Raw genomic sequence first — 11153 nt, 5'->3', positions numbered from 1 at the left:
GGGTTGATTTCCTTTAGGATTGACTGATTGGACCTCCTTGCAGTCCAGGGGACTTGTAAGAGTCTTCTCCAGCACCACAGTTCGAAAGCATCAATTCTCCTGCGCTCAGCCTTCCTTATAGTCCAGCTCTCACAGCCATACATTACTACTGGGAAAGCCATAGCTTTGATTAGACGGACCTTTGTTGGCAAGGTGATGTCTCTGCTTCTTACTATGCTGTCTAAGTTTGCCATAGCTTTCCTCCCAAGGAGCAAGCATCTTTTAATTTCATGGCTGCAGTCACCGTCTGTGGTGATCTTGGAGCCCAAGAAAGTAAAATCTGTCACTGCTTCCATTTCTTCCCCTTCTATATACCAGGAAGTGATGGGGCCAGATGCCATGATCTGAGTTTTTTTAATGTTGAGTTTCAAACCAGCTTTTGCACTCTCCACTTTCACCCGCAACAAGAGGATCTTTAGATCCTCTTCGCTTTCTACCATTAGGGTGGTATCATCTGCATATCTGAGGTTGTTGATAATTCTCCTGGCTATCTTAATTCCGACCTGTGAGTCATCCAACCCGGCGTTTCTCATGATGTACTCTGCATATAAGTTAAATAAGCAGGGCGACAATATACAGTCTTGTCGTACTCCTTTCCCAATTTTGAACCAATCGGTTGTTCCATGTCCGGTTCTTACTGTTGCTTCTTGACCCTCGTACAGGTTTCTCAGGAGACAGGTAAGGTGGTCTGGTACTCCCATCTCTTTTGCCAGAGTTTGCTTTGATCCACACAATCAAAGGCTTTAGCGTAGTCAATGAAGCAGAAATAGATGTTTTTCTGGAATTCTCTTGCTTTCTCCATGATCAGCAAATGTTGGCAATTTGATGTCTAGTTCCTCTGCCTCTTCGAAACCCAGCTTGTACTTCCGGTAGTTCTCGGTTCACATACTGCTGAAGCCTAGCTTGTAGGATTTTGAGCATCACCTTGCTGGCATGTGAAATGAGTGCAATTGTACAGTAGTTTGAACACTCTTTGGCATTGCCCTTCTTTAGAACTGGAATGTAAACTGACCTTTTCCAGTCTTGTGGCCACTGTTGAGTGTTCCAAATGTGTTGACATATTGAATGCAGCACTTTAGCATCATGATCTTTTAGGATTTTAAATAGCTCAAACCCCTAAAAAAAAATTTTTTTAAGTTTGCAAATGCATTTCCACGGTCATAAAGGCTCAGAAATGTAAATCGCTTTGGCGATCTGATGAGGGGGAGAGTTTATCTTATGAGCAACCTCAGCAAACCAATTGCAGAAAGGGTGGTGATGTAGGGAACAAGGAAATTAGGATTTCTGCCACAAAGGCCCCAGAGATATGTGCCAGCAGTGGCCAGGAGGACTGAGCGGGACTGAAGGAGAAACAAGCCACAGCAAGCCACTGAGCAGGCAATTGTCTCTCAGGAGTAAGGAACAAACCGCCATGGTTTGTTCTCAGGGTGGCTTAGCATGATGTGCAAACTCATCCACTATCTCATGTATATTCATCCTCCTCAGCATAAACAACCAAGACTCTTGTGACACTTTAAAGACTTAACACATTTTTTGTGTGGCATTAGCTTTCATGGGCCAGCACCTTCTCAGCATGGTACAGCTGCAGTTCTAACACAGCAGGAAGAGGTACTGTACAGAGTCTAAGCTGATAAAACACACAAGACAAAATGGCAGAGGGATTGGTACAAAGAAAAGCACCTAATTCCACTCTGTTCTACAGAAGGGATATGCTATATCCACGCTGTTTGCTCTGCAGCTTTTCTTGTAGGAATCAGATAGAAAAATATTCCATTGCTAAGCCAACACAGACATCTACTGGCCTGACCTGTAAAAAATGTAATACACTCTCATGTGATCATTTAAGATATACTAGACATGTTTTCTTCATATGCACCCAACAGTTCTGAAGGAAATAAAAATGGAGGCAATAGGCCTTAAATGTCTCAGCTGTGACTTACTTAATTGCAGTAATTAGAGCTGGTAAACTGTGCTAATTTTAGAGCTTTGGGGATTTAGGGGCCACAGCTATGAAGCTGGTAGCTGAGTATCTTTGAAAAAGAATCCTACCCATAACAAACCAGTAGCTGTTTAATGCCAATCATAATATGTTATGATTTCTGTCCACAGGAAGGCTTCTTCAGGCCAGTCCCCTCACATGGCAAAACACACACACACAAGCGTAATATGGGAAGGATTTATTATACCTATGTCTACTTGTAATTTGGCAACCTAAAGGGGAAGGTCACACCACACAACAGGAAAAATTACAACCTACCAAGGTTAGGAATAGTTGCTTGTTTTATGACTATCTATTGTAAATGGTTTAAAAGCATCGAAATGCTCCTGCTAATTCTAACCTACACATTACACATAGTTGTGTGTTTCTTTGCCACAACACTTTGCATTTTTACTGAAAACTCAACCTAGGAGGCTGCCATTGAAAGCAAAGGATCCAGCAGGGAAAACCTGCTTAACCTTTACCCTTCATGCTGTTTCTTCACTCAAAATCCCCTTCCCTTCCCCACCCCTCCCACTATCTTTCCCATACAGGGAAGTAAAGATGCAGGGATCCCATAAACTTTGCCACACAGGTGGAAAAGCAGCTTAGGAGGGGTGTGATAGTTAGCAGACAGATGACAGGAAGGTTAAGCAGCCCATCTTCCCATCACTCTTCCACTCTAGATTACAACCTCTGAGGCTCCTTTTCAGTAAAGAAACAAAACCAGTGGGGGTAGAGGCACAGAGGTGGACAGAAAGGTTCTGGGGAAAGAAACTCTCAAGAACATGTGATATGTAGTTTGGCCTTAAAATATAATGGTTTGGGAGCTTTTCAGAACGACTTTCCCCTCAAATGTTTCCCTCATGCAAACTCTGAGCTTTGCCCTCTCATTATTTGTAAGTCAGAGGATGCAGTTACGATGAACCGTCCCCACATCCATGGCATACTTGAATATAACTTATGAAAAGGTGCAAATTATTCCCCTATTACAATTTTCATCACAGGAGTGACATGTTGTGTTATTTGTTGATACACAATTAATTGTTGACACACAAAGATTATAACATAAAAACAAGTCCAGGGTGCTAGGTAAGCTAAAGAACACAGGCAATCTTGCTGAACTAGGCCAAAGTTCCTTCAGGTCTGCAGATAAACAACTTGACAAACTATAAAGGCCTAGCAGGTGCAGCCTCCAGCCTTCCTGTGCCATTTTTAAGAACATCCCAGAACTTATTTGGCTGACTCATATATAACCTCTTTAAGGTCAAATCAAACCCCAGTCTGACATGATTTGGGGGTATCTATTGACAGAAAGCTAGGAATACCCTACTGTTTTCAACTGACTTCTGTTACTCAACAGCAGCTCAAATATTTCCCAGCCTATTTCTGACGTTATTACTGTTCTTTCACATACTAGCCTCAGCCTCTATCTGTTTACCTCATAAAATGTACCTAATCCCAACTCAGACTTGAAAATGGAATCTAGCTTAGCCAGCTCCCTGCCATGCTAATTTTCCACACGAAGGAGCATGTTATTGTTATTTTTACATAGGGGAAAGCTGTTCCCCCACCTACAATTGGATTGGTACAATCTATTCTATTACCTTATTTTGCTGTAGTTTGAGACCCAGTCCACGGTCACTATACTGCAAGCATTTAGTTGGAGTGATACTTTGGCATTACTTTCCACTATCGTGTAAAATAATTCATGGGTCAATTGCGCATCAGATATGTACTAATGGAGAATTGACCCACAAGATCTGCACTAACCACACAATAGCTGCTTAAATGCTGTAACATAGGATGGAGTCATCTGAAGGCTCTGGCCATGTGATAAACCCAGCATTGATTGCTTAATCTTACCCTAGAGGGAGAAAAGTTACAAATAAAAAAAAAATAATTGACAAATCACTTTTAGCAATGATTTTAGCAACAATAGGTTATTTGCCTCGTGCACATTTTAACTTATTGGTTTGAAATTTGCTGGTTTTGTATGTCTGATCACTAAAAACAGCCGTTTTTGCAGGCCCCCTGCTGCCACTGCTGAATTTGCCGCTGTGGCAGCAGCAAAAAAAAGTGGTGATTTTGCAAGCAAGCAAGGTGTAGGCTTCCCACACACCTTGTTTTCTTACAAGATCACCATTTACTTTCCCACCGCTGCAGTGAATTCATCAGCAGCAATTTCAGCGGGAGTAAGGGGTGGCCCCCAGTGGCTTCCAGGGATATGGCTCCCAACCCCTGGATGTTTTCCACCCCTGACCTAAATCAAATGGTGTTGGTTCTATTCCTGCTTTTCATTTCTGGAACCTTAAAAGGAGGAATAATTAATGGCAAATAGTGAATAATCAGTTTCAGACATGTAACCCTAGACAGTCATTTGTTCCACAGATCATGAAAACTCCTAGGAGTTACAAGTATTTTTGCAAAGCAATGTTTCCAAATAGTAAATAATATACCAATCTTCTTGCTCCTAAAAATGAACAGCAAATTAAGTGGTTGGGCTGTTTTAGCATTTAGCCTGCTTGGGTTGCTATAATTGTTTCCTTGCCAAAGAATTACAAGTGATTAAAATGTCAAACACTGCGTGCGAGTAATAATGTCATTACTTGTCACCCATGATAAATGTATCATTGTAAGCATTATTATGTAGTCCAATGAAATATATAACAGAAGCAATTGAAAGCAAGTGACCTGGAAGCATCTACTTAAGCAAGCCAACCACAACGATAATTTCTGCTCTATGGTCTTTTCAGTTAGTCTTACAATTTAATTATAAAATAGATACTAAGATGCCCACCAGTGATTAAAGGAGAGGTAACCTACAGAGGATGTGTTCGCACAAAAGCTGTATCCGCTAGCCCACTACAGGAAGTTGTCTTATACAAGCCTATCTTGTATCAGATTGCCTATCTAGCAGACTGTTTTCAACTCTTGACAAGCTGTGGCTCTCTGACAGAGGTCTTTCACATTTGTTTATTGGGGGGGCCTTTTTCTCTCTGTGGGCCCTGATGGGCTTACCTGGCTGTGGTGGTGGACAGGCCCATGTCCTGCTTCACTTTTAATTTTCCACAATGCCCCAAACCAATGCTAGGTCAGAGCACTGTGGGAAATTAAAAGGGTAGCTAGATCCAGCAATCTGGTGCTGTTGAATGCTGTACCTGAAAAGAAAAAGGGCCTATGGCAGGCATAGTCAGTGTGCTTCGCCGGGGTGCTGGGACCCTGGCAGCTGCACAAGGATGTCAGGTGCTGACGCTAGCCCTAGCTCTGTATTAGTACTGCCTGTATGGAATCGGTAGCAGTCTAGTGGGGCTCAGACCTTTCTTTTAGGAAGCCTTTGTGTACTACATGTATGTCTCCTGATAACCCGGCCTTGGGAATCTGCTTGCGTAATGATGCCTTCCCTGCATAGCTAATGCAGGAGTAGTATTGGCAAGCAACAGCATGCTTAGAGGGTGATGGCAAAGTTGCCAGGGATTGTATGGGACTGTCTGTAGTATTGCTGTATTAGGTTTTGTTTCTACAGCTATTATTACATTGTTGGCTCGCCTGCTGGTAGAACATAGGATTGTGACTATGTTTGTTGTTGTTCAGTCGTTAAGTCGTGTCCGACTTTAGGAAACCTCATAGACCATAGCACGCCAGGCCTTCCTGTCCTCCGCTCTCTCCCGGACTGTGCTCAAGTTCATATTCATTGCAACCGTGATGCTATCTAGCCATCTCATCCTCTGCCATCCCCTTCTCCTTTTGCCTTCAATCTTTCCCAGCATCAGGGTCTTTTTCAGGGAGCTTTCTCTTCGCATTAGGTGGCCAAAATATTTGAACTTCAGCTTCAGTCTCTGTCCTTCCAATGAGCACTCAGGGTTGATTTCCTTTAGGATTGACTGATTGGACCTCCTTGCAGTCCAGGGGACTCGTAAGAGTCTTCTCCAGCACCACAGTTCGAAGGCATCAATTCTTCGGCGCTCAGCCTTCCTTATAGTCCAGCTCACACAGCCATACTGTCTAGGGTTACTGAGAAAACCATAGCTTTGATTATACGAACCTTTGTCGGCAAGGTGATGTCTCTGCTTCTTACTGTGCTGCCTAGGTTTGCCATAGCTTTCCTCCCAAGGAGCAAGCATCTTTTAATTTTATGGCTACAGTCACCGTCTGCAGTGATCTTGGAGCCCAAGGAAGTAAAATCTGTCACAGCTTCCATTTCTTCCCCTTCTATATGCCAGGAAGTGATGGGGCCAGATGCCATGAACTGAGTTCTCTTAATGTTGAGTTTCAAACCAGCTTTTGCACTCTCCACTTTCACCCGCAACAAGAGGCTCTTTAGATCCTCTTCGCTTTCTGCTATTAGGGTGGTATCGTCTGCGTATCTGAGGTTGTTGATAATTCTCCCGGCAATCTTAATTCCGACCTGTGAGTCATCCAACCCAGCGTTTCTCATGATGTACTCTGCATATAAGTTAAATAAGCAGGGTGACAATATGCAGCCTTGTCGTACTCCTTTCCCAATTTTGAACCAATCGGTTGTTCCATGTCCAGTTCTTACTGTTGCTTCTTGACCCTCGTACAGGTTTCTCAGGAGACAAGTAAGGTGGTCTGATACTCCCATCTCTTTATGAATTTGCCACAGTTTGTTGTGATCCACACAATCAAAGGCTTTAGCGTAGTCAATGAAGCAGAAATAGACGTTTTTCTGGAATTCTCTTGCTTTCTCCATGATCCAGCGAATGTTGGCGATTTGATCTCTAGTTCCTCTGCCTCTTCGAAACCCAGCTTGTACTTCCGGTAGTTCTCGGTTCACATACTGCTGAAGCCTAGCTTGTAGGATTTTGAGCATCACCTTGCTGGCATGTGAAATGAGCGCAATTGTGTGGTAGTTTGAACACTCTTTGGCATTGCCCTTCTTTGGAATTGGAATGTAAACTGACCTTTTCCAGTCTTCCAAATGTGTTGGCATATTGAATGCAGCACTTTAACAGCATCAACTTTTAGGATTTTAAATAGCTCAGCTGGAATGCTGTCATCTCCGCTAGCTTTGTTGTTACTAATGCTTCCTAAGGCCCACTTGACTTCACTCTCGAGGATGTCCGGCTCCAGTTCAGTGACCGCACTATCATGGCTATCAGGGACATTCAGATCTTTCCTGTATAGTTCTTCTGTGTATTCTTTCCACCTCTTCTTAATCTCATCTGCTTCTGTTAGGTCCCTGCCTTCTTTGTCCTTTATGTCTTTGCACAAAATGTTCCCTTGACATCTCCGATTTTCTTGAAAAGATCTCTAGTCTTTCCCATTCTATTGTTTTCCTCGATTTCTTTGCATTGTTCATTTAAGAAGGCCTTCTTGCCTCTCCTTGCTATTCTCTGGAAATCTGCTTCTCCTTTCTCCCTTGCTTTTTGCTTCCCTTCTTTCCTCAGCTACTTGTAAAGCCTCCTCAGACAGCCACTTGGCTTTCTTGCATTTCTTTTTCTTTGGGATGGATTTAGTTGCTGCCTCCTGAACAATGTTATGGACCTCTGTCCATAGTTCCTCAGGCACTCTGTCTATCAGGTCTAATCCCTGAAATCTATTCCTCACCTCCACTGTATATTCATAAGGAATATGATTTAGGCCGTGCCTGAATGGTTTAGTGGTTTTCCCTACGTTCTTCAATTTAAGCCAAAATTTTGCGATAAGAAGCTCATGATCTGAGCCACAGTCAGCTCCAGGTCTTGTTTTTACTGACTGTATGGAGCTTCTCCATCTTTGGCTGCAAAGTACATAATCAATCTGATTTCAGTATTGACCATCTGGTGATGTCCATGTGTAGAGTCACCTCTTGTGCTGTTGGAAAAGAGTGTTTGCTATGATCAGCGTGTTCTCTTGGCAAAACTCTATGAGCCTTTGTCCTGCTTCATTTTGTACACCAAGGCCATGCTTGCCTGTTATCCTGGTGATTTCTTGACTTCCTACTTTAGCATTCCAATCCCCTATGATGAAGAGGACATCTTTTTGTTGGTGTTAGCTCTAGAAGGTGTTGTAGGTCTTCACAGAACCAATCAACCTCAGCTTCTTCGGCCTCAGTGGCTGGGGCATAGACTTGCATTACTGTGATGTTGAACGGTTTGCCTTGGATTCGTACTGAGATCATTCTATCGTTTTTGAGATTGTACCCCAGTACTGCTTTTCCCACCCTTTTATTGACTATGAGTGCTACTCCATTTCTTCTAAGGGATTCTTGCCCACAGTAGTAGATATGATGGTCACCTGAATTAAATTCGCCCATGCTTGTCCATTTTGGTTCGCTGATTCCCAAGATGCCGATGTTCAATCTTGCCATCTCATGTTTGACCACCTCCAGCTTACCTTGATTCATTGATCTGACATTCCAGGTTCCTAAACAATATTGTTCTTTAAGGCATCGGATTTTCTTTTTACCACCAGACACATCCACAGCTGAGTGTCCTTTCAGCTTTGGCCCAGCCATTTCACTCTTTCTGGCGCTACTTGGAAATTCCCTCTGCTCTTCCCCAGTAATATATTGGACACCTTCCGACCTGAGGGGCTCATCTTCCGGCGTCATATCTTTTAGCCTTGTGATACGTTCCATGGGGTTTTCTTGGCAAGAATACTGGAGTGGGTTGCCATTTCCTTCTCCAGTGGACCACATTCTGTCAGAACTCTCCACCATGACCTGTCCTTCTTGGGTGGCCCTGTACAGCATAGCTTATGGCTTCACTGAGTTACGGAATCCCCTTTGCCACAACAAGGCAGTGATCCATGAAGGGGGTGACTATGTTTACATTACTGTAAATCTGTAGCCATGAAATTAAAAGACGCTTGCTTCTTGGCAGGAAAGCTATGGCAAACCTAGGCAGCATAGTAAGAAGCAGAGACATCACCTTTCCAACAAAGGTCCATATAATCAAAGCTATGGTTTTCCCAGTAGTAACGTATGGCTGTGAGAGCTGGACTATATGGAAGGCTGAGCGCTGAAGAATTGATGCTTTCGAACTGTGGTGCTGGAGAAGACTCTTACGAGTCCCCTGGACTGCAAGGAGGTCAAATCAGTCAACTCTAAAGGAAATCAACCCTGAGTGCTCATTGGAAGGACAGATACTGAAGCTGAAGCTCAAATATTTTGACTACCTAATGCGAAGAGAAAACTCCCTGGAAAAGACCCTGATGCTGGGAATGATTGAAGGTAAAAGAAGGGGACGGCAGAGGATGAGATGGCTAGATAGCATCACTGATGCAATTAATATGAACTTGAGCACACTCCAGGAGAGAGCGGAGGACAGGAAGGCCTGGTGTACTATGATCCGTGGGGTCATGAAGAGTCGGACACGACTTAACGACTGAACAACAACAAAATCCTGGCAGAGTGGCTGACAATACAGGCAAGGATTCCCCAATCTACTATACGTAACTATTGTGTATGTATATATGTATTACATTTTTTTATCCGCACCTTTCTCCAAGGAGCTCAGGGTAGCATACCCCAGAGGTAAGCAGAAAGTAGATTGGGATCTACTGGTACATCTCCAGATGATTTGCAGATCAGCAAGAGTTTCCAGTTCCCAATGGTTTAACCATAGCAACAACAAAAAGCTGCTTCCTCCCCCCCCTCCTAAATTAGCTTTCTGAAATCAAGAAAGCTTGAGGGAAACAGAAGCTGACTTGTATGTGAGGCTGTGTATTCTAGCTTCATTTTTGGTATTGGGGGAAAAAATGCCTGGGCTGAACTGAGGTCAGAGGCATACCTTGGCCCAAATTCTATATCTGCCTTCCTGAGCCACTATTTTGCACCTGTACCAGGTGCACACCTTTTCAAGCAAAAAAGATTTGTGCCTTTGACATACATACCTGCAGCTCAATCCTGTGCATATTTACTCAGAGATAAATTCCACTGAATTCAGTGAGGCTTACTCACAGATAAGCACACACATCGTTTATAAGAATAGTCACATAGTGGGTAGATTGGTGAGCTAACCAGAAATACAGTAACGGACATGTGATCTGAAACATGGGTGAGGGCAACCCGCCCACCGCCGCAATAGTCTTGTGAACCTTCAAGACTAGTGGATTTATTGCAGAATACATTTTTGTGCATTGAAAACAACAAGGAACCTTGTGGCACCTTGAAGACGAACACAGTATGGCATAAGCTTTTGTGGATTGTGTCGGTCTACACACAATTGCATCAACTGATACTCAACATTCTGGGCAGTATCCAACAGTGTCATTCTGCAAACTCAAATAGCACTAGCAGAGCTCTGCCAAATCTTTCTGTTGTGCAAGAGCTTGCACAACCAGTTGTGTAACCAGCTGCACAATGGGTTCCACATGTGTGATGTGCAACTGGTTGCACAACGGATTGTGCAAGTATAATGCACAACTGGTTGCACAGTGGCTTGAGGAACCACTTACACACACCCTTGCACAACCACACTTGCACAAATGTAACTTTAGTTGAATTCTCCTCTTGAACATAGTCCGGAAACTAGTTTCCGCTAGTGCAACATTATTTGCACTAGTGGAATGACACAGTTGGATACTGCCCAATGTGGCTACTAAGCATGCTCAGTCCTTATTGGGTTCTGTGTGTGCATCTGGAGGTCCCCCCCCCAGGGGGGCGTTTTTAGGTTCCTTTGGGGTACTTCTTCAGACCACAAGATTCCTGAGCATTCCTAACAACCTTTAGTTGTTCCTCAGAATTTGAGAGGTGAGTGCAATGGTACAACTACGTAAGTTTAGACCCTGAACTTAATGGTCGGGGGGGGGGGGGGTTAGACAGTCTTATGTATTACTTCAGTTGTGAAACAAACAACTAACATTTCTCTTCTCCCCCAGCCTCCCAACCGCTATTTCATGCTTTCCTAGTGCTTCTACATTTTTGATACCTTACAGCAGCAGCACCCCTCACGCAAAGGTTGCCAATCCTGATTTTAAAAAATATATACTCTGAGCATGTGGGGGATTGCATTTTGAACTCACTTAAAACATAGCACCTGCATGACTACAAGTATAAAATATAGTTCCCTTCAGCTGCCCTGATGCCCTTATCAACTGCTGTTCGGGGGGGGGGGACCTTGGGACCCTGGAACTTGGCCCCAAGGTCCAATGCTAAGAGCACCACTGTGTGTGTATGAGAGAGAGAGAG

This window comes from Heloderma suspectum, chromosome 5, assembly GCF_057233095.1.
Source record: "Heloderma suspectum isolate Gila_16-S chromosome 5, 16-S_ref, whole genome shotgun sequence".
Taxonomy (NCBI): Eukaryota; Metazoa; Chordata; class Lepidosauria; order Squamata; family Helodermatidae; genus Heloderma; species Heloderma suspectum.
Note: the sequence above shows the minus strand (reverse complement) of the source record.